At 41.7% G+C, this 24,076-nt stretch overlaps 1 long non-coding RNA gene across 2 annotated transcripts; it reads left to right on the top strand.

Annotated features, from left to right (window-relative positions):
• Positions 1-2,720: 2,720 nt before the first annotated feature.
• On the top strand, positions 2,721-13,052 carry LOC310758882. Of its 2 annotated transcripts, none has more exons than XR_014546047.1 (3): positions 2,721-2,843; positions 11,223-11,340; positions 12,879-13,052. It is a non-coding gene; the product is annotated as an uncharacterized lncRNA (long non-coding RNA). The 2 variants fall into 2 exon arrangements; XR_014546048.1 differs by lacking the exon at positions 2,721-2,843 and adding an exon at positions 9,822-9,947.
• The last annotated feature ends 11,024 nt before the right edge of the window (positions 13,053-24,076 follow it).

Below are 24,076 nucleotides of genomic sequence, written 5' to 3'. Positions count from 1 at the left end.
TTTCTTTTTTCAGTGTTCGGTGGAGAGAACCATCTGATTCTTTCAGCAACTGACAAAACCCAAGCAACTGGATTAATCTGTTATTGACCTCCAGAAAATACTTCAATGGAATGGATTTATATTGGGGTGGGGAACTGTAATATAATAATAATATAATAATAAATATGTGACATATTGCTGGGAAATGCGGGGGGCGGGCTTGTGTTGAGTTTACAGTGCAATAAACTGTTACCAAAGGTGCTAAACTGTCATTGATTAGTGAGGCAGACACTGATTAGTAGATTTCCTGACTTGGCAGCTGCTGGCCTACATGACCTTTTAGGTGCCTTACAATTCCCTTATTTTAGTAGAACTGCAACCCACAAATTCCTGATGCATAGGAATTGCCTGCATGGAGGTGTAAGACTGACTTTAGAGGAGGTCACCTCTTTCACAAGTTTCTAACTACCTACCAGCATAACACAAAACAAGCTCACTTGCTTCCTGCCCACATAACCGAGAGTGTTAGTGAAATTTTAGACACGCTCCTGACATTCAGGTTCTACACATGGTTTGTAACACAACCTTTGCCTTTAGTGTGAAATTGGTTTTTGCCATATCTTGCTTCCACCTTTATTATTTATCAGGGGATGGGGGGCGCAGGTGATACTGTGGTCTAAACCGCTGAGCCTCTTGGGCTTGCCGATCGGAAGGTCGGCTGTTTGAAGCCGTGTGACGGAATAAGCTCCGGTTGCTCTGTCCCAGCTTCTGCCAACTTAGCAGATCAAAAGCAAACCAGTGCAAGTAGATAAAGAGGTACCACTGCACTGGGAAGGGAAACAGCATTTCTGTGTGCTATAGAACTTGTCACAATCCTCTATGTGCCAGTAGCAATGTAGTTATGCTGGCCACATGTCCCGGAAAGCTATCTGTGGACAAACGCCAGCTCCCTTGGCCTGAAAAGCTAGATGAGCGCTGCACCCCATAGTTGCCTTTGGCTGGACTTAACTGTCCAGGGGTCCCTTACCTTTACCTTTTACCTTATAGACTGGGATATGAACAAGTTGCTAGACTTCGCTTGTATCTGTAGCTATGGAAAATCACCCAGTCACTACCCGCTGCTCCAAATAATAAAGCATTTATTTACTGACATTGTTTGCATGCTGCTCAACAAAAGATCTTCCAATAAATAAAACAAGTTAATAGAAAGTAAGATATAAAATTGCAAAGTGAAGGCAGGTGTCAACACTGATGGCATTCCTCTATGACTGCCACTAATTATGACCAGCTGACATCTGTTTTGACCTAATATTGCCTGCCATTTTATTCTTCCTTCTGCTTCCAGAATTTCTTGCACCTGGGCCCCATGCTTACATTTTAAACCCAGCAATATGGAAAGATTATTTCATTTGGCAAGCACTAGTAAAAAACGAAAAAGGGGAATTCCCACTTATGCACAATTGGCATGCATGTTCCTTCTTACATGCACGCTGAAAATAGTGCCGGAGATGAGCAGGCTGCAATGGAGAATCCCCACTTACTTGCATCCTGGTGAGGTGCACAGGGGACCAGAGCGGAACCTGCAGAAAAGTGGGGATTGCCTGTACCTTGGAACTCAAACGGCTTGGGTCCTGAACAAATTGGCTCCCAAATGCAACAAACCTGGAAGTAAGTGTTCTGGTTTACAAATGTTTTTTGGAAGCCGAATATGGTTGGTCAAGGGAGTTGTGGATTCAAAAAGATTGAAAACCACTGCCATATGTGCCTGAGAGTCATGAACACATCTGCCCCAAGTAGAGAAACACAGCATGAGTACTAACTCAGACAGCCGGGAGCAGTCCTCCTCCCCCCCTCTCTGACACAGAATGAAATGTTGATAAAGCGTTAGCACAGAGTGGGGGGATGAAAAGTCAGCTCGCTCAAGCACAGCCAGACTTGGAAAAGCAGGAGGAATAGCATTTCCTCACTGGAAGAGGAGGCAGTTAATCATCTGAACCCAAAGACTTGATGTATGGGGAAGATATTAGACAGGAAGCAAACCCAGAAAGGTTAGGGTTATAGGTTCAGGATGTTCTGCAGAAGCAGGAAGCATTCCTCGGAAGGGTCAACTGATTCGTAAGCCACAGACATTCAGTTAGACTTCCGAGGCTAATTGTGTGTTAAATCTTCAAGCTAAATACGACTTGCGTGCTGTGTTATCAAGATGACAGCCTGGGCTCCTGACACTGAGGACTGCCAGGAAACCGACCTGCCCATTAACCCAAAGTGCATACCAACCTAAGCCAGAGATTTTGCCCAGCAGGAGGTTTTTGCAGTGCTGTGTGTTACAAAATGTGTCCTCATTCTTTAAATTAAGAAAAACCAAATAGCAACTTGTTTTGCGATTAGTACAGAGGGCTCACTGTACTAATCTGCATGCACTCTTCAGTTCAGTTCATTAGTTTTAGCAATGGACCATAGCAGCCAGAAAGTGGAAAGAAAATACAGGCAATTATTTTTTTTTTAAAAAAAATAGACATTGAAAACAATAAAAATCATGTTTACATCTGGCTGGACTCTGAATGTACAAGTTAGTGTATTTTACTTCTTTTTGATGCTCCAAGACTTGAGGAGCAGTGGACCAAAACTTTCCTGCTATCACAACTTTTACTTTGGTAATCTTAAATCTGAGGGCTGACGTGTAAGTGCCGTTTGCAAACCTATAAAAATGTGAGCATGCATTCTTTTTGATGACACAGGAAATTGATAGCAGTCTTGGTCTCCCTTCCTTGGTTTCTGACTTGAAATTCCCAGTCAAACTTCAGCAATGCAGATCAGCCTCTTTTACATCATTGCCCTTTCAGGGATGCTCTTAGCTTCTCCAGGTAAGCCGTACATCAATATCAGAATGTTCAGAGATGATGTGAAAATTGGGATTCAATAACCAAGATTGCCTTCTCCTCCAAATCCGCAGAAGACTTTCCCCTCAAGATTAAGATGAAGACTACATGCCCTCATCTACCTTGCTCTCCTCCTCCTCCTCCTTTTGTAGATCTCTCTCATTCTGTCTTCACACACCTCTCCTCTCACTCCTTCATTCTTGCTTCAGTTGAGCAATTGCTGCTGTCCTCCTTGGACTCTTCCACCTGCCCATCATCCTGTCTTGCTCAAGCCATCTCTTTACCATGCTGCCTGCTCTCGCTTATAAGGGTGTGTGTAGATGAGTTTGAGAGGTGGATTTCTAAAATAATGGGTTTCTTGTTCCTCTAACACTGATAGACATCTAACTTTGAACACCATACAAAATGCAAAGTGGCATGGGCTGGTGAATATGTATCCACAGAAAACTCAGGGGAGAAAATCTCTCCGTACTGTACAAGCAAAAGGAAAGAGTGTGGAATGGATAGGTGAACCCTTCTTTGGAAGAGAGGAAGCATTAGCAGAATAATATATGACCCCCTTCCCTTGTGATGAATTAATCTGTAGGTGTTTAGTTTCTCTGATTTCTCCTGCTTGCATTTCTGCACCAGCCTCTGATTTTCTTTTTTTTAAAAAAAATGATTCCACACAAAGCTATGAACATACATTTGTGTGCATTTTCACTTAACATACAAATTTCTGTTCATCATTTTCCTCCATATATGTGTTTTCGCAAGCAATGCATTGTCACCAGAAAGTACACAACGCTAACCAAAGGACAATGCATGCTGAACTTCAGTACAGTGGTACCTCAGGTTACATACGCTTCAGGTTACATATGCTTCAGGTTTCAGACTCTGCTAACCCGGAAATAGTAGCTCGGGTTAAGAACTTTGCTTCGGGATGAGAACAGAAATCGTGCTCTGGCGGCACGGCAGCAGCAGGAGGCCCCATTAGCTAAAGTGGTGCTTCAGGTTAAGAACAGTTTCAGGTTAAGAACGGACCTCTGGAACGAATTAAGTACTTAACCTGAGGTACCAATGTATTATTATTAGAGGGTTAAAGGGTGATCCGTTCCATTCCAAAGCAGCAGCAGCAGGTTGCGTTCTATAATTATCAAGTAAGAATGAGTGAATCCCTTAATCAAATAATGTTCCTCTTCTCTAGGATCTGCAGCTTGGCCAAAGAAAGCAGAAACTATGGAAGATTGCAGCAATGCTGAAGGATTTTGCACTGATGAGCCTAAATGCAACACACCTCAACCAGACCTAGGAACATGTGGTAACGGAACATTATGCTGTACAGCGTAAGATTAATATTTTATCTATGAACTCTAATGGAACATGTATTTCAGCTTTCACGTCTCTGTTCCTCATGTTATAATCTGATGGCATGCTCTCAAAAGTCACTCCTCAACTTGGAACGAGAAGGATTTGGCTGTACCATCTTTCAAATATGTTTGGTGACATTTTTATATATTTATTTGTGGTTATATACCACTGTTCATCCACATAGGTCAAGAGGGGTCTCCCCTTACCCCATTATTTAATAAATTAACAAAGTTGGCGATAAAAAGCCAGAACAACCACGTACTGTTTAATCAAAGGATCCATTTGTTTGTTTGATTTAACAGGAGTCTTATATGGCTTTATCATTCATAATTTCTAAGAAGTTTACATCCCATATAAAGTAAAACATTAAAAGCAAAGTTAATCTTGGGTTGCCATATTTCAAAATGTGAAAATTCAGACAGAGTTGTTGAGTTTTTCTCTCTTTTTTTGAGGGGAGTTCTTGAGCTGCTTTTTGGCTGACAGAAAAATTATTAAGGTTTTTCTTTGGGGAGGATTTTTTTTTAAAAAAAGGAGTTGTGGAGGTTTTAAATGAATTTTCACACACCCCCCCCCCAATAGTGCATGGAACAAAATCGGGCAAAAGTGCATCCGTCTCCAACCTGGTGCCCTCCATACATTATGGACTACAAGTCCCAGCATCCCTATCTGCTCTGATGGGGAAATAAAATAAAAACATTCCTTCCCGTAGCACCTTAGAGACCAACTAAGTTTGCTATTAGTAGGAGCTCTCGTGTGCATGCCCGATGGGGGTTGATGGGTCTTAAAGCCCAAGACCACAAACATATGATTCAATGTTCTGAAAAAGAAGAAGAAGAATTGGTAAAAAAAAAATAAGAAGACTTATTTCTATCACAATACTTGGAATGGAAATTATTCCAAGGCACCTTGCATGTAACACTAAACTACATTTTTTGCAGCACACACACTGTATCGAGGTCAGGGGTGGGGGAAGTGTTCAGCCTGAGGGCCCCAATCCAGTGGCGGATCTGCTGTTTTGTTTTTCATCCCCCCCCCGTGCATTATAAAAGTCAGATTTAGTGCTGCATATTAGTTGGATGTTCAGTCAAATTTGCTCATATGTAAATTTTCATTTGAGAAATAGTCAAAATTAATAATCTACAGGTCATTGGCATTTTTGTGACATGAAAGTTTGTTGCTTATGGAGTTTCCCCCATATGTTTGTTTGTGTGTGTGTGTGTGTGTGTGTGTACTGTCTCTGTGTTAACACATAAACCGGGTAATCACAGAATATATGTTTTTCTTTCTGCAGATTTCATTAAGGGTAAGGTGGAGAGCAACTTTTGCTTATTTCAGCAACTGATATTACCCAGATGAATAGATTGATCTGCTGTTGTTTGGCTTCCAGAAAATATTTCAGTGGAACTGAATTTTTTGAAACATCAACAACAACCCTGTATACTATTTTGAATAAAATGTAATATGTTGCTGGAAAATGTGTGTGGGTTTGTGTTCTTTTGAAATGTGAATCCACTCTTGCGGAGGATTTGCAAACTTCCAGAAAGCTTTTTATTTGTAAAGTTAAGAAAACCATCAGGTCCTCCATGTTGGTTCTCTATGGGTATACCAAAAATTCTGAACATGTTTTCTGCCAAGACTCCCCATTGCTACCAAAGTGGTTTAAATACCATTTGGCTATCAGATGACCGAAAACCACCACTTCATCAATATTAACACATTTCTCTGAAGTATTATGAAAAACGTCTCAATGGGATGCCTTCATTGACAGGGCAACAGACTGTCCCTGTTGATAATAGGCAATCCTTGATTAGTTGGTTTGGTGAAGAGGCTGAACCGATACCTATTATGGATGGTATATGAGTGGATTTCTTGCTTTGGGGCCTTTGAGGTTCCTTAGAATTCCCCGATTCTGCTGGAGATGCTACCCAGGAATCCTGGATGGATGGGAACTGCCTGAAAGGAGGTGCAGCACTGCCCTTAGAAGAGGCCATCTATTTAGCTGGCTTGTAAGTATATATAGCAAAGATACTAGCTCACTTACTTCCTGTAACATAATCCAGGTGGCTAGGAGCCCAACATTCAGGTTGTAAATGTGGTTCATCACCCAGCCTTTCTCTTTAATGTGAATTTGGGTTTTGCATGACTCACCCCTCCACCCTTGAGAGGTCAGAAGGCTGTGTACAGGTTACAAGCTTTGACTGGTACCTGTTTATATAAAAATTTGCTATGGAAAGTTGCCTGCTCTGCATTCTCGTTCCAACTCCAGTAGTTATTCAGGAGCAAATTATATCTCTTAAGAACAAAGTTATGCTTCCCCCATTTGCATTCATTACTATGGGTTTTGGTGGCGCCTGCCCTGTGGAATGCTTCCCATCAGATGTCAAGGAAATAAACAACTTTCTGACTTCTAGAAGACATCTGAGGACCGCCCGGTTTAGGGAAGTTTTAATGTTTGATGTTTTATCGTGTTTTTAATATTCTGTTGGGAGCCGCACAGAGTGCTGGGGAGACCCAGTCAGATGGTATAATTTTTTTAAAAAAGTATTATTATTATTATTATTATTATTATTATTATTATTATTATTACTACTACTACTACTATTATTATTATTATTATTATTATTATTACCATAATTTTTAATATTTATACTTAGATGCCAATGGTGAAACAGCATTCCCCACCACCCAAACACACATGAAGATTATCCCTGACAAATTTCAGTAATTACAACTTCTCTGTCTTCTCAGAGAGTTAGAGACTCAGAGACTTAAGGTCAGGAGTCCAGTCCCAGCCTTGACAATGAAGACTTCCGGGTTAGCGCCAACGACGAATGGCGGAGTTCCTCCAATCGGAGGAACGGGCTCTGTGGAAATTGGGTCTTCCCACCGCGGCGAAGGCAGGGGCCCGCTAGAAATCCCAGGTGGAGAAGCCTGGGAATGTGGGGTTCGGCAGGCACCAAGAGCGCCTCCCCTACTCACGAGGAAACCCCTTTCCGGGGCTCCGGAGTGAAGTGGGGTGAGCAGCGCGGTGCTGCGAACTGATCGCTATTTCCATGGAGGGAAGCCGCACAGCCATCGCCGGAGAGCGCTGACTTTTTCCTGATGACATTTGGACTCTAAATCAAGTACCCGTGAGTAAAAACGGATAATTGGATCAAGAAATTTGCAAAATTTATGAATTAGGTAGGAAGCGGGAAGGTTTAAGCAGGAAGTCCGCCTTCTGCTTTTTGTATATAGACTGAAGCAAAGACCCTGCAACCTAATAGCCTGGAAAACTGTTTTAAAGTTGGAAAATTCCTGCATCCACAACCAATAAAACCCCCTTGGAAGCAGGAGAAAAGGGGGGGGGATTTGACTGTTTAATCCTGCAGGAGGAGAGTAAAGGAATTTAAGTTTCCATCGTCCCAAACCTGGGGAGGGGGTGTCGGGACAGAAATTGTTTGAGACGTCCATTGATTGAAAGTGGAGTACTTTGACAGATAGTTAAAAAAAGAGAAACAAATTAACTTCAACGCTACTTTCTGCATTTCTGCATTTTAAAGAAACAAAGTATCTGAAAATCGAAAGGATTTGAAATCGAAAGTAATCTTCTTTGTTGGATACATTTTAAAAATGGATACAAATAGAAATTGTGTCCCCTAGAGGGAGCCTGTCAGTTTGTTGTTGCAGCTTACTTGGAGACTCTACAGCTGCGAGATTGGGATCGTGGGACCAGCCATTTGACCTTGAACAGAAATGTGTTGGAAGGAAGGTTTGGTGTCTGCCCTTGGCATGACAAATGCTCTGCTGGAGCAGCTGCATGAGAAAATGAACTTGATGCATGAAAAATTGGACTTGATGAGTGCTGTGGCCAGTGAATATGATTTAACAGGGAATAAGGATAAAGAAGTTATACAGCGACCAATTCAGGAATCTGGTTTGACAAGGCAAGTCTAAGGGCAGATGAGGAAGGAAGAGGCAGTGATTACTCCTCAAACAACACAAATGGAGAGATCCAAAGTCCTGCAGGAACAAAAGCCACTGCGTTGGAAGATTGAACTTGGAGAGTGCTTGGAAGTGTTTGAAGTCAAGGAAGCTCTTAACTCTAGTGGGACTATGAAACAGGTGAACAACTATCTTTTGGACAAATATTTTTTGGATTACAAAGATGACGACGGGGAGTGGGACTGGGGGGAAGGGGCCAGTGTGACGAAGGAAAATGGAAATTATTACCGGATGGAACCCTCCGGAGACCCACTCCCCAAGAAACCAACAATAGACAAAGAAGTGCGCAAGCACAAACAAGAAAAAGAAAATCTGCAGAAGGGGCCTAGAAGAGACTTAAGGGCCTCAGACATAAGAACACCAGATTGATGGACTGGATGTAATGGACAGAAAGGACTGACATGACCCAAAACCAGGAAGAAGGTACGTTGGATAAAAATTAGAGATATCAAGGGAAATTCTTTTGTTAATTTTGGAATTAGTGCAACATTAATGAAATATCAGGGAATATGCTGGAAAGGAACTAAATTGGCTTTAGCAGAAATGATTTAAGGAGATATGCATGAATATGATTTAAATTTTGAAATCTTAAGATTTTTAAGACAAGATAAGGTTAAAGAGATTAAGATAAATTGAATAACAGATTATATTAAAAGATGGAAAGGATATATTGAATTAATAAATAAGATAGATTGTGAAGATTAATTATCTAAATTAAAATGGAGAAATATGGGAAGAATTTGCTGGAATAACGAATTAAATCAGAATACAAAAAGGGAGGTGTGAGGAGGTTCAAGAAATGAGCAAATGAAAAGTTGTAATCTGAGATTTGTATTTTTTTCTTTTTTTGGTTTTTTCTTTTTGCTTTATTTTTTTGCTGTATTTTTCTGCGTTTCTTGTTTCTTTTTTCGCGTTTATGTATTTATGAAATTTTGAATAAATATCATTTTTTTTAAAAAAAGATAACACAGAGCCTCAGAACACCACTTGTGGGTGAGGCACACTCCTGTGGTTATGTCTTATTGGTGGGCTTCCCATGGGCATCCGGCTGGCCACTGTCAGAACAGGATCTTGGATGAACCTTTGGTCTGATCCAACAAGGCTCTCCTTTTGGTCACATCTTCTTGCCAGTCATGGGAGCAGTGGTGCCAGAAAACCTGAGGACTGCCTTATCAACTGAAAGTGCACGCCAAACTAATCCAGATATTTTGCCCAGTTGGAGTCCCCCCCCCCCCCGAATTCTAAATGTGGCCTTATTCTTTAAAATAACAACAACAAGGAAACCTTGTTTTAAGACAAAGAGACTCAAAGTGCTCACCATACTAATTTGTACATCCTGTTCAGTTCATTAGTTTTAGCCATGAACTATAGCAGCAGGAAACAGGAAGAAAAATACAGGCAATTTAATAAAAACACAGAAAACAATAAAATTACTGTCTTGAGCTGACTGGACTATCAATGTACAAGTTAGTGCATTTTACTTCTTTTTGGTGCACCAGGACTTTATGAGACGCACAGGACTTCCTGCTATCGCATCCAGTACTTTTAGGACACAAAATCCTAGGGCTGACGTGTAAGTTCTGTTTGCAGACTTATAAATACGTGAACATGCAATCTTTTGGAAGACAGGAAATCGAGAGCACTCTTGGTCTCCCTTCTTTGGTTTCCAGCTTGGCATTCCCAGTCAAACTTCAGCAATGCAGATCAGCATCTTTTACATCATTGCTCTTTCAGTGATGCTCTTAGCTTTTCCAGGTAAGGCATAGATCAAAATCTGAATGCTCAGACATAATGTAAAAATTGGGATTTGTTAACTAGCATGGCTTTCTCCTCCACTTCTGCTAAAGACTTTCCCTTCAAGGCTAATATGAAAGCCATATGGCTTGATCTATGATGCTCCCTCTCCTCTCTCTTTCTAAACCTCTCTCTTTCTCTCCTTCTGCACCTACTCTCAACACTTCCCTCCTTCATTCTCGTTCCCCTTGATCTATGCTGTCGCCCTTCTCAGACTCTGCTCCATCATCCAATCCTCTTCACACCATCTCTTTGCTATGCTGCATTTTCCAGATTTATGAGGGTGTGTGTAAATGGGTTTTGAACATGAGATTAGGATTTCTAATATAAAAGATTGTCTGACATTCATAAATATTTGGCTTTTACTGCCATATGAAGTGCAAAGTCTGATGTGTCCAAATAAAGTTCATTGGGGGAAAATATTGAAGAACAAGCAAGGTCAAGCAGGAAAAGGGTTTGCCCTGGAAGGTGATTGTGTGACCTGTGAGAGCCCTGAAATAACAGAGACAAGACACCAGACATTGGTTTAAAGCAGGCCAAAACTTTATTGACTGCAGTAGGCAAGGCAGGGTTGACATGGCAGTAGGCCAATGTTCAGCTCTTCATTCCACTAGCACTTACTGATGGGGTACAAGCTGTTGGGAAGTACTAAGCCCCTTCCCTGGAAGTCACCCAGCATTGAAACCTTGAATACTGCAAGCCAAGCACCCAAGCCAAGTGAGGATTTCAGACCAGAAAATCTGGAGAGTCAGAAAGGATAGAGGAGGAACTGGAGAAGGAATGGGAAGAGTGGGAGAAGGAAAGCTTTCCTGCATTCCTGAAGAAACTGTCCCAGGGATGAGGAGGTGTCACTGCCGTGGCCAAGGAGGCAGGAAGGTGAGGGCAGCACCCAGAGGCAAATCTGCTACCCCTTCCAGATTGCAACTTGTGGCAAGTGCCTCTCCAGAGGTTTGGCCCTGTTCACTGGAGGAAACATGTAATCCATTACGTTCCAGTGTCACTCCCGAAATGGAAAGCTCAGTGCAGACATAGTAACACCTACCTTATGAAAACTGAATTGAAATCATCTGAAAATTCAAAATGTCAATACATGTTGATCTCTGGTATTCTTATGAGATGGTTAAAGGTAGTCCACTGCAGCTCAAAGAAGCAGCTGTAAAGGCAGGTGATGATGGGGTCAGGAATGTCAGAATGTGGAAATGCCTTCATAAAATAAAATAAAATCTCTCTATCTAGGATTTGTCCATGCAGGGGATACTCGTACATGCCAGTCGGTTGGTGGGAAATGCAAGTCTAAATGCGAGAAGGTCGTGAGTGATGCAACTTGTCTTACAGGCGTGCCATGCTGTGCACCGTAAGTTCTCTTCCTAGTTCTTCCATGGAACTCAAATGGAACATGTTTCTTAAAGTATTGATAAAATAAAATGCTTAAAGAAATTAGTCTCGAAATTTAGACTTCTTTATAAAGGGCTGACTTCAGGTATCTTCTAAAGGTTGTATAGTTACTTATCTCCTTGACTTGTGGGTCACATAACCCCATACCCTCCAATGAAAATAGAGACATCCTACAACGCCATCCAACATGTCTCCAATGAAAATAGGGATGTCCTCAGAAAAAGTGGGACATTGCTGAATCAAATCTGAAACTGGGAAAGCTTCTGTGAATCTGGGACTGTCCCTGGAAAATAGGGACACATGGAGGGTCTGCAGTACATTGAGGCCATGTTTAGTGAGATTTTAAAAAACCAAGAGCCATATTTCCTTTTGAGCATCCTTCCAAGCGCCCCATCCCATTGGTGGATGGAGTCAGAGACAAATGTGGGTGTGGCAACAAGAATAATTCTGACTTTTGTATGTGTGCATACATCTCCCTGTCTTCCTTCTCTCTTGCCAAATGCAAGATGGTTCTTTTAAGATTAGATTCAGAATCAATACAAACGCAAGTGGTTGAGAAGATTACAGATTTTATTCCAAACAGCAAGCAGTATATACATTACCAAGCACGCACTGCAATCAGCCACTGGGAAGCCCTGTGGCAAAGTGACAAAGTTACCCCCAGCCTACGCAGAGCTCCCAACTGGCATGCTAAGAAACAAGGTACCGTATTTTCCGCTCTATAAGACGCACCAGACCACAAGACGCACCTAGTTTTGGGAGGAGGAAAACAAGAAAAAAAATATTCTGAATCTCAAAAGCCAGAACAGAAAGAGGGATCGCTGCGCAGTGAAAGCAGCAATCCCTCTTGCTGTTCTGGCTTCTGGGATAGCTGTGCAGCCTGCATTCGCTCCATAAGACGCACACACATTTCCCCTTACTTTTTAGGAGGGAAAAAGTGAGTCTTATAGAGCAAAAAATACAGTATTTTATAGATGCTGTGCCCTGTTAGGATAATACTGGCTCAACTACGAGCGATTCTACATCCAAAGACAAAAATGCCAGGCTATACATCAAAGGCTTTGCTGACCAGTGTCACCAACACATCAAAATACCTTTTCACAAGGGATATTGAAAGCAATAAAACACTGAAGCCAGAGTCAGGAAGGGACCAGAGGCAGAAAAGCTGACCGTACCAGATCACTATCTCCTCGAAGTACAATAATCTTCTGCGATAATTATCCCATACACCTTACCAAGCAAGAGGAAGGGATTATTTCAATGACACATTCCTGGCAGGCAAAGTAGAACCAGTATTTTGTGTGACTTTGAGAGAGAATGTGTAGCTCGGGCTGTCAAGGGTCAGATGGGGAGGCCTGGAAGGCCACATTCAGACAGTGGCTTTGAGTTTCTCCCCCCACTCTGGTTCAGTCTACAGAAATGTTTGCGTGTCTGTGTGCTCTCTCTGTTAACACATAAACCTGTGAATCACTAAAGAAATCTCTTTCCTTTATTCAGAACTCCTTAAGATTAAAATGGAAAGAAACACCTGCTTCTTTCAGCAAAGGATATAACCCAAAGAATGAGATTGACGTGCTGCTAATTTGGCCTGCGGAAATACTTCCATGATGGGGGGATTTTGAGAAAATTTGTGTACTATTATGAATAAATATTTGATATGTTGCAGGAAAATGTGTGTTGGTTTATGCCTTTCTGAGACGTGGATACCCCTTGTGGACAATTAATGAAGCTACAGAAATCTCTCTTTTTTTGTAAAGTTCAGGAGGTCCATGTTTGTTCTCTATACCACAATTTGTGCTCAGGTTAAATAACACTCCCAATGGGATGACCTGGTTGACAGTGCAAACGACTGAAGATGTTAGATCGACCATGATTCGTTACTTTGAGGAAGAGACTGAATGAATGGCTACGTATCACAGGTGGTATATTAGTTGATTTCCTGCCTTGACAGGTTGCTGCTCTACATGAGCTTTCACGTTCTTTGCAATTCTCTGAATCTACTGTTCATTCTACCCATGAATCCCAGGTGAATAGGAACTGCCTGAATGGAGGTGTAGAACTGACCTTTGAGGAGGTCATCCATTCATCAAGTTTGTAGCTACATATAACACAGATAGAAACTAATTGACTGATGTCCAGTACAGTAATCCACATGCATTAGGTCAATGTACTCTATCTATAGCTTGTTGAGAATGTGAACAAGCATTTAGATCAGCCTTTCTCAACCTTGGGTCCCCAGATGTTTTTGGCCTACAACTCCCATCATCCCTGACCATTGGTCCTGTGAGCTAGGGATCATGGGAGTTGTAGGCCAAAAACATCTGTTCAGTGTCATTAAAACAAAAAAGTGATTCCAAAGCATTCCAAAACAACTTCTTCAAACTGAGTAAATGCGTGCTAAAATGTCAAATGTATGTTGGAGTAAACAAAAAACCCCCCACTTAATATCACACATATGCTCACAGGATCGGAACTGGCATTGACAGTCCAGGAACAAGACATTAGAGTCATAGTAGATAGCTTGATGAAGATGTCAAACCAGTCTGCAGTGGCCGTGAAAAACACAAATTACATTCTAGAGACTATTAGGCAACATTAGGAAATGGAAATTAAAATAAAACTGCCAATATAGCATGTCATTATACAAATATATGGTGTGGACTCATTTTGAGTATTGTGTAAAGTCCCGGTCACCTCACCTCAAAAAGGATATTGTATAGTTGGAAATGATTCAGAAGAGGGCATCCAAAATGATTACCATATTTTTCGCTCCATAGGGCGCACCGGACCATAGGGCGCACCTAATTTTTAGGGGGTGGGGAAATAAAGAAAAAAAAATATTCCCCCCCAGCCCCAAAGAGCAAAGAAGCCAAGACAGCGAGTGGGATCCATCCTGCTGGCTGTCTTGGCTTCCTCTTTAGCCACACGCAACTTCTCCAGCCGGGAGAGGCTGTGCGCAGTTTTAGCTGCGGGGCTGGGACAGGGGAAGCCCGAGCTTCCCCCGACCCCAGCCCCCAGAACAGGTCCGAGAGCGGCGGCAAGGTTGAGTGTAGCCTTGCCGCCGCTCCCGGAGCTTGCAGGGCTGGGGGCACGCTCCATAGGACGCACACACATTTCCTTTTCATTTTTGGAGGGATAAAAGTGCGTCCTATAGAGAGAAAAATATGGTAAGTGGTTGGAGTGACTTCTCTATGAAGAAAGGGTTGCAGTATTTCACACTTTAAGGTTTAGAGAAAATACAAGTAAGAAGTAAAATGATAGAAGTTAGTAAAATTATGCATGGTATGGAAAAGGCTGATAGAGAAGTTGCGCATGGCTTCTTCATAACACTAGAACTTGTGGACTTCCAATGAAGCTGATTGCTGGAAGATTCAGGACAGATTTGTGATTCAAGGACCCTCCCCCCACGCTTGGGGATAAGAAAGACACACGGACACAGTATTTAGGTTAATGGGCTAGAAAAGGCCACAACTTTATTGATTACAGCATGTGAGAGGTATTGGCTTAGGCACTGGAGAAACCTCAAAGTTCAACTCCGCCCCTCAGGGAGGGGGGAGACTAAAAGGGGGTTAACCACCAGTAGGGGGAGCCTGTTGATGCAAATACAACTGTAAGCTCTCCCCTGATGTCACCGAGGGCCGTGCCATGGCCCCCCGCCACAGCAGGGCATCGGAGAGGATCCACGGCCGCCGGATTCCTTTAATGGAATACCCATAAGGAAGGGGTAGGCGATGGCCACACCCTGCCCTTCCATACAACAACCACAGATTCCAATGCCTAACCGCCAATACCAGAAAGTTGTGAAGAGTTGCTACAAGGTAGGCGAAAAAACCAAGAGGCCGGTGCCAATTTGCCAATTGGGAAAAATATCCTACCAGGCCCCTCGGACAACCAAGGCGACCAACCGAAGGTCCATAGCAAGGTCATTCAGAAAGGATGAACTAAAGGGAGGGTGGGTGGCTGGGTGACCTGATGGAAACGGCAGCACAATGAGGGGAAGAGCAAACCCCGCCCCCGAGCATCCTACTGATTGGAAGACTGACCGCGGAGCGGGCGCGTCAGCAGGGATGATGGGCAGGGGGCTGGAACGCCCTCTGCAAAGCGTGGGAAAGGCTCCCGATCACAATCCCTCCCTCCGGGAGGAGGAGACACTTTATAAAAGGACACCTTCATACAATATATAGATAAACTACGAAACTTGCTCTCACAGAGGGTCAGAGTGATGGCCACCAACTTAGATGACTTTAAAAGAGGATTGGACAAAATCATGGAGTAGGGGGCTATCAGTGGCTACAAGCCATGATAGCTACTCTGTGCCTCCAACAGCTGGATGCAACAATGTACCTGAACACCAATGGCTGGAAACCACAGGGAGGGAGAGGGTTCCTGTGCTTGAATCCTGCTTGCATAATTCTCACAGGCATCTGCGTTCAGCCTCTCTGAGAACAGTATGCTGGACTAGATGGGCCATTGGCCTGATCCAGGAAGCTCTTATTACATTCTTATGTTAGGGTGTGAACTGTTACTTTTGTGGAGTTTGGAGTTTACAGGGTTAAAACTCCTTGGTGTCCTGTATCTGGGAGGGGCCTGACGCAGGGCCTTACGTCACAGGCTTTGTCCATCTTTGTCTGTGAAAGTTGGTTTCACTTTAGACTGAGAGACGCTGAAAAGAAGCTGCGTGTGCTCTAAGCACCGGAGAGATGCCGGAAAGTTCTGATGGATTTATTGCTGTGTAAATAAACACTTTTAGAGGTAGCAACGAACTGTCTCTGGACTGATTTATCCCTCTATCTCACACGGACGGCAGGACCGCTGCGACTCTGTTTTTCTTGTCCAGGTTAGCCCCAGCAGAGCTACGCAGGGAAGCGCTGACTGGACGGCAGGATTTAATTGCCAAAACTTTAGGTCTCATATGAGATAGGAGATGTACCAGGGTCATGGAAAGTTCAGGAAGGATACCTTTCATATTATGCCTGCTTCACTGTTTTAAAAGTCCAGACTAGTAACCCTTGTTACAATAGGGGTACATAAAAACCTTCATGGCGTCCAAATTTTCCCCTCCCTTCACTGAAACTAGGCTTAAAATGAGGATTCTTTTGTAGCCAATAGAATAGTTTGCAGTCCATCTTTCAATGAGGTGTGTCCCCTTGATATTTTGTCCAGCTTGCAAATGTGCCCACAGGTCAAAAGAGATTGGTGATCCCTGGTCTATGAGGTAGGCTTACCATCTTCATGTGCTGACCACACAGGTCCACAATTGTATCTTTAAACAAATATTGCTGTTCTGAGAGTTACTCTTTCTAACCTTATTTCCAAACCAGTGAACCCTGAGTACAGTCTTGGGGGAATACAACGTTAATGTACCGTATTGTAGTTCCTCTTTTGGGCACATCATGCATTTTAAAGGAATAATGCAATAAGCATTGGTGCCAAAATGCATGTTGCATCATGAACATAATGTGTATATATGAAACTTAAGCACAGAAACCCTATAAATGGAAGAGTCTTCAGCTTTTCAGATGACACTCTAACTTGACTGTACACTGAAGCGTTGACCATGCAAAACTGCTTTCTTTTCATAGCTGCCCTTTCACTGATGCTCCTGGTATCTTCAGGTAAGTCATACATCAAAATTACAATTAGACATAAGTTATGGAACTAAAGAATAAGAGGACTAGTGGGATAAAAGGAAACACAGGGACCAAATAAACCCAGCACCTAGTTTTTCACTGTGCTCAATTAGAAACCAGGAAGCAGGTCATTAAACTTTGCAAAAAGTGTTCAGTTGCAGGGGGTGTTTTTGGAAAGGGGGTATAAAATAAACAATGAATTCTTTAGGGTCTTTTGCGTTCATTCCATATGGTCTCAATTTGCCTAAGAATTTAATTTTTAACTGCTATTGATTTTCTTTTCTTTTTCTTGATAATATTTTTTATTAGTTTGCAATTACAATCCAATAATAACTTCATTATAACAATACCAATTTATAATAAAATTGTTAATACCAATCATTCAAATACTGAATTATATAATTTTGATAAGGTGGCCCCCCGCATGCTAGAATTGATGGTTTGGGGATTTTCTTTATTTCTGCATTCCAAAATCTTATTAATTTAAATTACATTCTGGTCATTATCAATAATCCCTTATACAACAACTGCAATATTAATGACTTCTATTTGTGTTGACACATTAAATGATTTACAAAATTATAAGTAAGGCACTCAAACTATATGCATGTTCTTCCTGTGTGTGGCAATTATTCTGTCTGTGGTGTTTCTTCCTCTTCTTGTAAAATGTTATGTCTATTTTCCCCCTGTTGTTGCTGTTATCTGTCATGCCTTGGGCAGAGCTGATATCTCATTGTTGTTCCAGAAATTTCTCCCCCACACTGCCCTGTGCTTTGATGTTTTTCAACTTTAGACCTGGTGTTCACCTGTATGGATGTGGGTGATTTGACTCTAAGTAAAAGTGAAACAAAAGAAGTGTTATGGTGAGATCACTTCCTGGTTGTTTGTATTGCAATAAATCTTCAACCCAAATACGACTTGCGTGCTGTGTTATCAAGACGGCAGCCTGGGCTCTTGACACTGAGGACTGCCAGGAAACTGACCTGCCCATTATCCCAAAGTGCATAGCAATCTAAGCCAGAGATTTTGCCCAGTGGGAGGTTTTTGCGGTGTTGTGTTACTAAATGTGGCCTCGTTCTTTAAAATAACAAAAACCAAATAGCAACCTGTTTTAAGACAAAGAGGCACAAAGTGCTCAATGTACTAATCTGCATGCACTCCTCAGTTCAGTTCATTAGTTTTAGCAATGAACCATAGCAGCCAGAAAGTGGAAAGAAAATACAGGCAATTATTTTTTTTTAATATAGACATTGAAAAGAATTAAAATCATGTTTCCATCTGGCTGGACTCTGAATGTACAAGCTACTGTATTTTACTTCTTTTTGATGCTCCAAGACTTTGTTCAGATTTGTTCATTTGTAAATTTTCATTTGAGAAATTGTTGAAATTAATAAACTACAGGTCATTGGCATTTTTGTGACATGAAAGTTTGTTGCTTATGGAGTGTCCCCCCAATACGTGTGTGTGTGTGTGTGTGTCTGTGTACTGTCTCTTTGTGTTAACACATAAACCTAGTAATCACAGAATATATATATTTTTTTCTCTGCAGATTTGGTTCAGGGTAAGGTGGAGAGTAACTTTTGCTTATTTCAGCAACTGAGATTACCCAAATTAATAGATTGGTCTGCTCTTGTTTGGCATCCCAAAAATACTTCAGTGGAATTGAATTTTTTTTTAAAAAAATGATATTTATTAGAAGTTTAAAGATTACAAAAGAAGAAGAGGAGAAAACAACAAAAAAATTAACAAAACATACATTACAATACATAACAAATACATAAAGAAAAATAAAAAAATAAAAATACAATAACAATAAAAAACACACATCCAATAATTCCATATCTTTATCTTTATACTAAGCTGGAACTAAACTGAACTGCAAACAGCTAAGCCAGCCTGCTTTTATAGGCAGCCGGCTGTCGACATTGTAACAACAACAACCCAGTGTTTCCTGCCTAAATTAACTTACGTGTACCTGAGTGAAAACTATATACACAATACCCCTGGTGGCCAGGGTGAGAAGTTCAATACATAACGCCCCTCCCCACCAAGATAAGGCATTTGTTACAATCATAGTGGTTCCATTTCATGCAGCAATACCCTTATTGGTTTCAGTAAGGCACATAAGCATATTAATTGAGTCTGGGTGGCCACCCAATTCTGGATGCGACTTTGGTGCGACCAAATGTGGTATTGACCCCAAGTTCCCTGGCTCTGCTGCTGTCGAAGGAACCGCCACAAGCAAACTTGGTGGACAGTCAGGCACGGCAGTTCTCCAAGTCTCTGGAGAGCCAGGCAGACCCACTGAAACAGCTTGGCTTGGCTCCATGCCCGCAGTTTGTGAGGAAGATGTAGGTAGAGCCTCGCCTTCCATTAGTGACCGCTCTGGAGCTGGGGCCACAGTTGGGGGCACAGCAGTAGTGTCCAAATCCCCAACCCTGCACCTTGACATTTGCTTCTCAAGTAAAAGGCCCCTTTAAACAAAAGGAAGACAGCATACCAAAGTCATGGGAGACTCCAAGAAGGACAGCAGTATTATGAACTCATCAAGTGAAAGAAGAATGGAAGACATGTGGGAGGAAAAAAGAGAGATCTAGAAAAGTAGAGTGAGAGAGAACAAAGTAAAGTCTTCAGCAGAATTTTTGGAGAAGACCACATTCCATTTTTTGCCCCCCCCCCATAAGTCTATATTTCTTTAGGACTTGATATTTTTGATTTTGATGTATGCCTTACCTGGAAAAGCTAACAGCATCCATGAAACAGCAATGATGTAAACAATGCCAAACTGCATTGTTGAAGACTAGGAATCTCAAGTCAGATACCAAGAGACGGAGACCAAGAGTGAGGTCAAGATTCCCTGTGCTTCTACTTAAAAAGAAACAAACCCAAACAGAAAAACTACTTGTTTTAAGACAAAGAGGCACAAAATGTTCAATGAACTAATCTGCATGCACTGTTCAGTTCATTAGTTTTAGTCATGGACCATAGCAGCCAGAAATTGGAAAGAAAATATAGGCAATTAATTTTTTAAAAGTAGACATTGAAAACAATAAAATCATGTTTCCATCTGGCTGGACTCTGAATGTACAAGCTACTGTATTTTACTTCTTTTTGGTGTACCAAGACTTCATAAGGAGCACTGGACCAAGACTTCCTGCTATCACAACCTTTACTTTGGTAATCTTCAATCCTAGGGCTGACGTGTAAGTGCCATTTGGGTTTTCAAGGGGAAGAGAAAGGAAGGAAGATGATCACAGAATGCTCTCCAAGTTCTCGGTAATATCAAAGACCTAATGTTCACCAGTGTGTACTATTCTGAGGTGCACTGCTACACAAACTCTTCAGATTAAAGTTCCTGTTAGAAGGTGAGTAATGGAAGGAAACCAACGGTGCCTTATTCTTTTTTTAAAAAAAGATATTTATTAGAAATTTTCAAAAATTACAGAAAAAGAAAAAGAGGAAAACAACAACAACAAATTTTTTTTCCAATACTTAACAATACATAAAAAAGAGAAAAAAAAACATAAAAGCCAATACAACAATAACAATAAAAACACACATCCAATATTCCATATCTTTATCTTTCATTTACTTGTTTCATTGACCTCCTCACACCTCCCTTTTTGTATTCTAGTTTAGTTATTTATTTCAGCAAATTCTTTCCATCTTTCTCAATTTTTATTGAGTAGTTTGTCTTAACAGTCTAACCTATTAATTAACTCAGCAAATCCTTTCCATCTTTCACTATATTCTGTCATTCAGTGTACCTTAGTTTATTTTAACCTTATCTTACTATAAAATACCTTAAAGCTTAAAACTTAATATTTGTTTGTACATAATTCCTTATATCATTTTTACTAAAGCCAAATATTTTCATTCCAACATTTTTCCTAATACTCATTAATTTTACACTAATTCCCAAAATAAATTTTTAATAATTTTCTTCCAATCTTCCTCCAGCGTCTCTTCTTCCTGGTCTCGGGTTATGTCAGTCCTTACTGTCCATTCCATCTAGTCCATCAACCTGGTAATCTTATGTCCGAGGCTCTTAAGTCTTTTCCATGTCCCTTCTGCAGATCTTCTCCTTGTTTGTACTTGCACTTTACCTTGTCTTTTGTTGATATCTTTCTTAATTTATTTCCTTTCTCATTGAGGAGTAGGTCTCGGGGATGTTCCAACTCGAAAATATCTCCGTCTCTCCTCAGCAGATCGGCCCATTCCCCACAGTCCCATTCCCCACAGTCAATAGTGTAGTCCAGAAAATATTTAAAGGCATGTTTCAAAGCCCCTCCAAACTTAAGGGCCCCCACAACTCCAGACCCCCCGGGCCCACTCCAAATTCAGCCTTCATCAACAACGGCTTATGCTCCTGTAGGGCCTCGGGCCTCTCCATTTGTGTTACTTGAGGTTCAACAGCAGCCTCCTCCATTATCTTCTGCGTTTGCACTTGCTCTGTCAAAACAGGTTCCTGGGTTGGCTCTTGAATGTTTCCTGTATAAATATTCACTGTTTTTCCAAAATTTTTGACTGCAACAGTCATCAAATCCATCTTCTCATGCATCTGCTCCAACAAAGCGCTTGTCTTGCAAAAAGCAAGCACCAAAACTTCTTCCAAACACATTTTTATTCAAGGTCACAGTCTGGTCCCACGATCCTAATCTCCACAGCTGTAAAGTCCCCAGATCGACTCCAGCAACAATTTAACAAGCTCCCTCTAGAGGAGACAATTTCTATTTGTATCCATCTTTTGAAAGCAGGTCCAACAAAAGAAAATTACTTTCATTTTTTGGATTTTTGTTTCTTTTAAATGCAAAAGGCAACATTGGAATCAATTTGTTTCTCTTCTTTAACTATCTGTCAAAAGATGTTCCATTCACAGTCAATGAACTTCACCAAAAATCTCTGTCTCTGACACCCCGTTCCCAGGTTTGAGACGGTGGAAATTTACCTTTCTTTACTCTCTCTCCTGCAGGCTTGAACAGTCAAAATTCCCCCTCTTTACTCCTGCTTCCAAGAGGGGTTTAGATGGTTAAAACAGGAGGAATTTTAAACCGTTATGTACAACTTTCCAGACTTTAGCTTGCACAATTTTTGCTTCAGACTATTTACAAAAGCGGAAGGCGGACTTCCTGTTTAGGACCTTCCCGCTTGAGTGCCAAATTAAAATGTTTCTTAGCCCAATTTTCCGTTCTACTCACGGGTACTTGTTTAGATTCCAATTGTCCACAGGAAAATGTCAGCGCTCTCCGGCAACGGCTGTGCGGCTTCACTCCGTAAAAATAGCGGTCGATTCAAAAAAACCGCGCCGCTCACCCCACGTCACTCCGGATCCCCGAAAAAGGGGTTTCCTTGCGTGTAGGGGCAGCGCTCCTGGTGTCAGCCGAATCCCACGTTCCCAGGCTTCCTCCGCCTGGGATTTTTAAAGGGTCTCTGCCTTCGCCGTGGCGGCAAGACCCGATTTTCGTGGAGCGGGTTCCTCTGGATCAGAGGAATTCCGCCATTGCCGATGGCGCTAACCCGGAAGTCCAATGGTGCCTTATTCTTAAGCAGTTTTGCTCCCACCCTCGAGTGGGGGATAAATTGGGCACATACCAAATCCCCTAGGAAGAATTGGAGGAGCAGAAAACTTTGTTTTTAACAGACCTAGGTTGGCTCTAGAAACAGCAAAAGAAGTGTTTCAGGAAAAAGTATTGTAAAGCTTATAATGGGAAATCAATTTGCCGAATGTTCGAACTCTCCATCGCAGTGTTATAACGTATTTAAAGCACTTTAAAAAAACAACAACCCACACCTAATGTAGCTGGGTCCCTAATCTCCTTCTGAATAACTATTGGAAAGAAGACACAGATCAGGTGTAACACAGACCGGGTGGATTTCTATCGCTACAGATACAATCCCTGTCGGGGACTCTTGATAACAACAAGCATAGTTAATTAAAAAGAAGATTTAATGCAAAAACAGAGTTCTCTGGAGTGGCTATTGCAGTCATCCATTCATAAATCAAAGATGTCCCTTCTAAGTCGGGTGTTTCCAGCGCCACCAGAAACAGGTGAACTTCCTCTTGTGACGTATTCTGTCTTGAGGAGCCTCCCCCATACGCTGAGACCTTAGAGAAAGGGGGTGAGCTCCCTCCCCTTCCTTATTCTCTGACAATGTTCTTCCATAGTCATTTCCTCCCTCTCAGCTGATTTCATTTCTAGTCTCTGTATTTTGTACTTCACTAGCCCACTGACAGGCTGCCAGCACTTTTGTTATCAGCTGGCTTTCCTAAGGTCTGGGGAGTTGTCTCTGGGCTATAAACCTCCTGTTGTGAAGTTAACTCCCCCTCTTTCTGCCTGCTTTCTTTATCTGACTGTAAACCTTTCATTGGAGCTGGTTCATTCATGACAATCCCAGTCTTGAGACTGGTCCACACCCCTATTAGCCATCAATCAATGGGCAGAAGGACGAGTCATGAAATTAGTATATACTTGAAAACCCCCAATTTTTTAAAAAGGAAAAGGCTGTATGACCATATCAACAATCTGAATGTCAGGAGTGTGTGTGACATGTCACTCAGGCCTTTATACATGTGAGTTATTCCTCTGGAAGTAAATTACCCTCTAGCTGTATTATATGTAGCTACAGACTTGAAGAATGGGTGACCCCCTCAAAGGTCAGTTCTACGCCTCCATGCAGGCAGTTCCCATTCAACTGGGATTTGTGGGTAGAATGAACAGCGGAATCAGGGAATTGCAAAGAACGTGAAAGCTCATGTAGACCAGAGACCTGCCATGGCAGGAAATCAACATCTGTGATAGGTCTCTTCCTCAAAGTAACTAATCATGGTTCTTCCTAATACCTTGGTGAAATGTGTTGTTATTGTTGCAGGCCAAATGGCATTAAAACCAAACTGGCAGTAATGGTGAGTCTTGGCAGAAAAGTGTTATTTAACCTGAGCACAATTTGTGGTATAGAGAACAAACATGGACCTCCTGAACTTTACAAAAAAAGAGAGATTTCTGTAGCCTCACAAATTGTCCACAAGGGGTATCCACGTCTCAGAAAGGCATAAACCAACACACA

This window comes from Podarcis filfolensis, assembly GCF_964270895.1.
Source record: "Podarcis filfolensis genome assembly, chromosome: 3".
NCBI classification, from domain to species: Eukaryota; Metazoa; Chordata; class Lepidosauria; order Squamata; family Lacertidae; genus Podarcis; species Podarcis filfolensis.
Note: the sequence above shows the minus strand (reverse complement) of the source record. Positions and strands in the feature narration are given on the sequence as shown.